Source organism: Rhinolophus sinicus, linkage group LG11 (genome assembly GCF_036562045.2).
Source record: "Rhinolophus sinicus isolate RSC01 linkage group LG11, ASM3656204v1, whole genome shotgun sequence".
Lineage (NCBI taxonomy): Eukaryota > Metazoa > Chordata > Mammalia > Chiroptera > Rhinolophidae > Rhinolophus > Rhinolophus sinicus.
The window spans coordinates 70,716,709-70,723,046 of record NC_133760.1 but is presented as its reverse complement, the minus strand read 5'-3'; the positions used below and the strand labels follow the sequence as shown (position 1 = coordinate 70,723,046).

Genomic DNA, 6,338 nt, shown 5'->3' with positions numbered 1-6,338 from the left:
AGAAACACTGAGAGAGCAGAGGTACTTTTGTATCTTGCTTTTCTCCCTTTGAGACTGCGAGGAAGCCCACATGCCGGCTGCCATATACCAATTTGAAACACAGTCACATGAAAATGAACCGTGGCCAGGCGGAGGAAGACCTGCAGATTTAGCTTTCTACGCTGCCTTTGATTCTGTGTGGTACAGACTGACCCCAAGCTACAGAGCATCTGGCTGGAGAGCTTATCAGAAGGAGTCACCTTAGCAGCGTGAGAGGCCTAGTGGCCAGTATTTCAGGACAGACTCGGACCCAATGGGAAGCAGAGCCAGATCCAGAGCAGGGAGCTGGACCAGCGGGAGATACATGAGCTCTAGCCAGTCGGAGATCACTGCCAGACCATGACTGGGCTTAGAGCAACTTAATCAGTTATGCTCACCTTAAACACCTCCCGGGGGAAGAATATTGCACTAGAAGCCAAAGAGGCGAAGGACATTACGCTTCAGACCCTTGACTCCTCCCGGTGCCCATGAGGTTGTATAAGCTCTCCCACGTACCCCCACATCCAAGGACGCCATCCTTAAGCAGAGAGGTAGAAGAACGCAGGAGACCATATGAGAGACAGAGCACTTTCACTCTACAGAAAGGAACATTGTGCTTTTTAAAATGTTGGGTTGGATTAGATTTAGAGGGAATTGGACATTTTAGTTAATTCTTTCCTATTCAGATGTAGGAGGTTCAAACTGAAGATCAAAGCAGTTGTAGACAAAATAAAACATTTACATATAGATAGATAGATCGATACATCAATAGATAACTATAACATGTATAATGCTAAATACTAATATATGTTTAATACTAAAACTTAACCTAACTTATGACACATACATAAGTTCTAGAATGACTTAAATTGATGTTCTAGAATGACTTAAATTGATGGCTCTGTTACATACATAAAATAATGAGCACCGTGCTCATAACAAATGCTTAATAAATATTAAATTCATGTTAGCTTAAAGCTTCCAGTATACATGGCATCTCTTCTTGGGTATTTAAGAAGCATAACAAATTTAATATGTTAAAGAACTCTGGATTACCCTCAATTCCAAATTATTTCTTCCCTTTCTTTTCCATTTCAATCAATGACCTTACCATTCAGCTAAATTCGTCAGTCTTTGAGTTGTCTCTCTTTTTTTTTAAATCTCCACATCAAATCCAGCAGGAAATCTTGTTGGTTTTCTTACTAAATATGGGTTGAATCTATCCTTTTCTCTCTACCTACGTTATCTAAACTTAAAACCAACAAGATTTCTGCATTTCACTTCCTAACAGTCACCCATCCATACTGTTTTTCTCCCAGAAGCCAATGTGATCTTTTAAAAACATGAAAGGAATCCGTCGGTCCCATGCTTAAAATCTTTTGGTGACTTTCTATTGCTCTAAGAAAAAAAATCTAAACCCATTGCTTTTGTCAAGAAAACCTTGCATGGTTTGGTCTTTGCTCATCTCTCTCATTTCATCTTTTGCCACTGTCGTCCTTCCTCCCACAGTTGAAGCCATCCAGACTCCTTGATATTTCTCAGTCACGCCAGGATTTTCCCATATGTTGTGTCTGGAATTGTCTTACTCTGGGCCTTTGCAAGATTAGCTCTTTGACAGTCTACAGATCTCCTCTCAAATGTCACTTTAGGAAGACTTTCCTGACTATCTCAGTTATTCTTCATTGAATATTTGTCTCCATTATAACATTTATCACAATCTGTAACTATTTTGATTTTAAAATTCTGTTTACCTGTTTGTTGTCTGTGTCCTCCCAGTAGGCTCTAAGCTCTATGGGGGTCAAGAATCTTGTATATTCACAATTGTGTCCCCATCACTAGAACCGTTAAAGGTACACAGAAGGACTCAATCAATATTTTCTGAAAGAAGGAAGTAAAGAAGAAAAGAAGGAAGGAAGAAGAGATGTGGGGAATGAATGAATGCTCCCAAGTGAATGTAACATCTCTTAACCTATTTTCTTCTATATAAGTCAACAGTAAACCACTTCTTATTTAAAATAAATTGGCATTTATTTACTTTTTACAACCATATATTCTGAACTAATTTCACAAGAAATTTTATTAATCTTGGTTATTAAATTTTTCCCCAAAATTTGAAACACAATTGTATCATATAGTAGTACTATCTCAAATATTTCCAGCTTCCTTCTGTTAGGTTAAGGGTAGGAGTGTGCTTTCTGGTCCTTTTATTTGGTCAGGTGGGGCCATGTGACAAGTTCTAGCTAATGAGTACTGAGCTGTGATGGGAGTGGTGTCTGTCATTCTCAGACACTGGTACAAGAAATTTCAAAGGTTTCTTTCCTTCTGCCATTGATTGGTTTATCAGATAAAGTTATAGTCATATTACTTTTCATTATTATTTCTTCTTTAGATGGTATGGACACTGAAGCATTTTCTCCAATATTTATTAAACTTTGATGTATGTATGTATCAGTTGCTTTATTTTGTAAAACCATTATTTCAACATGTCTTAGAAATCTACATCAGCTCTTTGTCATTCATTCATTCAACAAACATCTACTATGTATCAGGTACTATTCTATGCATTTGAAATAGATCAGCGAACAAAAAAGACCATGATGTTCACCCATGCTTTTGAAGCTTGCATTCTGGAGTTGTAGAGAAAGACAATAAATATAATTTCTAAGTAAATTATGTAGTATGTTGTGAGATAGGAAATGGCATGGAAAAGAGGGAATCAGAAGTCTGGGGTTTGGAGGAGATGGTCAGCGTAGGCTTCACTGGGAGAGCAAAGTACAAGCCAAGTCTTGAAAGGGTGTGGGATTGAGCCTAGCAGACATCTGAGGGAAGAGCCCTGTCAGCTGGAGGGGTTAGCTAGAGGAGTGATACTCCGTGTCTGGTATCAGTAGTCTTTTACAGTCTTACAATTTGTTGAAGACCCTGAAGAGTTTTTGTTTGATTTTTGACCTTTTAGATCCCATGAAAGGGTCCTGAGGTCTTACAGAGATCCCTGAGTGACCCTTTGAGAACCTCTGAGCTAGAGCATAGGCTCGAGGGAGGCACATGCCTGATTTGCCATAGAGATGACAGCGTGTCTACAGTGGTCCAGGGGAGAGTCAGGAGAGAAAGTCAGAGACCAAGTCACATAGGGCCTTGCAGGATGCTTTTTGCTCTGAAGGACATAGGGGTCATTTAAGGCCTTTGAGCAGAGGAGCGGCATGATCTGACATGGTTTTAAGGGGACACTATAGTTGACATGTTGCAACTAGACGGGGCAAGAATACCAGCTGGAAGACTTACAAGAGGCCAGTACAGTAATTCAAATGAATTATCCACATTCATCCATTAACTCTAAATACATCAATAGACACACTGCAAACTCCTTTAGAATAAACTAATGCCATTCCCCTCTGACTGATTCACATTCGATGTATTTTCTTCTCTTGCTTTCCCTCACAGCCTTATGTAAAGACATTACTTCTTGATTTCGCATTTCCTTTAATTTTCTTGTTAAAAGGAAATACAGAACAAATTATTTATTTTCATAACTCCTTGTTAGCCAGTATTTCAATTCCCTACTCTTTTATCAGCAGGGTTATTTTTCTAGAACTTTAAAAAATATAATACTTTGAAAGGCAATTATGAATCCTTTTGTTAACATTTTTGTTAATCATTTTTCATTTATTCATTTTGGTTCCATGTTTTTTGTTCTTTTTCTTCTTTTTATCAGACATACTTTCCTACAAATGAATGTCTTGCATTTTAAATGAGGTTTTTCTTTGACTTCAGTTCTAATATGAATGTTTTTCTGAATACATTTTTTTGGTACTTGAATTCATTATTAAGTAAAAATAGAGGTTTCTTTTCTTTTGGTACTTAAAAAATCAAGGAACTCTGTCATCTGCTATGACTTAATTAGAATGCAGTCACTCCTGTTCTCTGCATTTTAAAGTCTTTCTAGTGTAATACTCATCCATTTTAAATCTCAGTATTATTTTGAAATATAGTTTATTATGCAACTTTGTTCTTTATGTCTATTTTAATTACTAGATTGTAAATTCATTGAAGAATAGCCTTCACTAATCTTCCTTTACCTACCATCCATTTCCTTAATCTTTATTGGCTAATGAGAATGTGATAAACTTAAGCATTTATTTATATTATTTCTCATTCATTTCTGGTTTATATACTGAGACATTTGAATAAATTTTATTAAACCTACTGAAAACCTTTAAAACTTTTTTTTTAATTTTAGAAGAATTGAGTGGGGGGTGGGCATAGCAGGAGTTATAGATCTAGAGAAAGAATTTTGATCTATTTTCTATCTATGGAACTTAATATTCTCTCAAAAACAGATGAAATATTTCAGTGTATTCATTAGCTTGAACCAAAGATTATATGAAGCCTTTTCTCTCAAGAGGGGAAAGAGAAAATAGCACAAATTGGTTTATTGAATATGACTAACCATTTAAAAATATGTAAAAACCTACTCTTATTTAAATGTCACCACTTGTAGTGCATGTTTGATTTTATCATCTTTTCTTATTTTGAAATTTCATACTCCTTCATTTTGTAGGGTAAGTAGAAACTATTATGAAACTTCTTTTTTTTTTTTTTTTTCCTTTTTTTCTTCAGACAGTGTCCTCTCCCTCCTGCTCTCCCGAAGGAAGAGAAGATGGATCACCAATGACAAATGGCAGTTTTAGAAACAACACTGAGCAGAACCAGCTGGGCGCTCTGGAGAGAACACTACACCTCCTCCTCATGGTTTCAGGGAAACTTCTCTAGTAATGAACCATAGATATGATCTCTGAAAGTAGTCCTTGAAATTTCTATTTTTAATATTATACTTCTGGGTCTACAAAGGGCAATCGCTACTTATGTAGCCATATGTAGGGTGTCCATATAATGTACTATCTAAACTGGGACAGTTTCGAGAACTAAAAGGTGCACTCCCACTAACCACTAGAGGACACAGATGTAAATTGTGACTATCCCCAGCAAACCAGAATATCTGGTCACCAAGTACAGACAGATGTTAGTGGAACACATTTTTCCCCCCATGGTTTTGTGTCCTGGGAAGGGAGAAATTTCCAGAATAGTATGGAGAAACAGTTTCATCTTTTCTCTGCCTCTTCTCTTATTCTTCCCTAGGAGTGGAGGGGGCTACTCTGCTGACCGATGAGATTGGGAGAAGAACCTGAACATGCAATCTCCAAAGCAACCAATGTAATGCTCGATACTTCCAAAAATAAAGATTTCCCCAGATGCTTGTTGCAGAAGTGTCTGATATTACATAAAACGATAATTTTCTGCTTGATAATTCTAATTTTAAATGACCATATGGACTTAGAAAATTAAATTTAAACATATCCCTTTCTTCACCACAGCTTCCTCTCCTGTAAATCTCTTCAAAATCTTGAGGTGGAATGTTCTTTTTAAAGGAAAGCTTTCTTCTTGTTTTCATGGATCATAAAAAGATGACTTCTCTGTTTCTGAGAATCCTCTGTTTAATTAAATTTAAGTTGAGCTCTTGCATGTTTACATCTACTAACATGGTGCTTTTATTAGATAACAAACATCTATTCATTAGATAATAAATCAAGTTTTATCTACTTTATTTTGTATATTCTTGAGTTACATGTATTATTAATCTAAATTTTAAAATCTAACCCAAATTCTAGAGCCCGCATTGGGAAGTTTTGTCTTATATTTTCTTTTATTAAAGACTTTGTTATAAAAGAGTGCAGTGCAAGTATACCAGGGATGCCAAAACAATGTTTATAAGTGGACACTTTGGTCAACGTTGCTCAAGCAGTATTTCACCGTAATTAGAAGTGTCTGGATGCTGATGGTAACCACTTTCAGCACCTCTTGTAACTGCAAAAGTCAAACGTGACTTCTTTTGTTATCAGTATATATTGAGTATTACAATTTAATACAGTTTTCCTTTCTTAATATGTATATACTTTTTTTGGCACCCTCTGTATATTCTTTTTGAGTACCCTATAGATCTTTCTATGGCACTGAATTTTTAATTTTAAAGACAGAAACAAAATACCATAAAAGCAAAACTAAATATTAACTAATATTTACTTTTCAACTGCTTGAAAAAAAGAGATGGTTTAATAAATACCCACAAAAGATGCAGTACTATTCCAAATATATCTTGTAGATTACGAAACATCTACAGTTGTATACTCCTGTATTAGTCACCATTAGCCCAGTCTCTTAAATCTGTCAAAACTGAACCTGCTAGTATTTCAGAACTAAAAGACACCAAGCTCCACACCTAATTATTTACCATGGTCAGTCTTATCTTTTAGGTCCTCTGGGGCAAA

The 6,338-nt window shown here is 36.0% G+C and overlaps 1 pseudogene; it reads right to left on the bottom strand.

Annotated features, from left to right (window-relative positions):
* Nucleotides 1–4,623: 4,623 nt before the first annotated feature.
* On the bottom strand, nt 4,624–4,821 carry LOC141567743 (small nucleolar RNA U3; annotated as a pseudogene).
* Between the last annotated feature and the right edge of the window lie 1,517 nt (nt 4,822–6,338).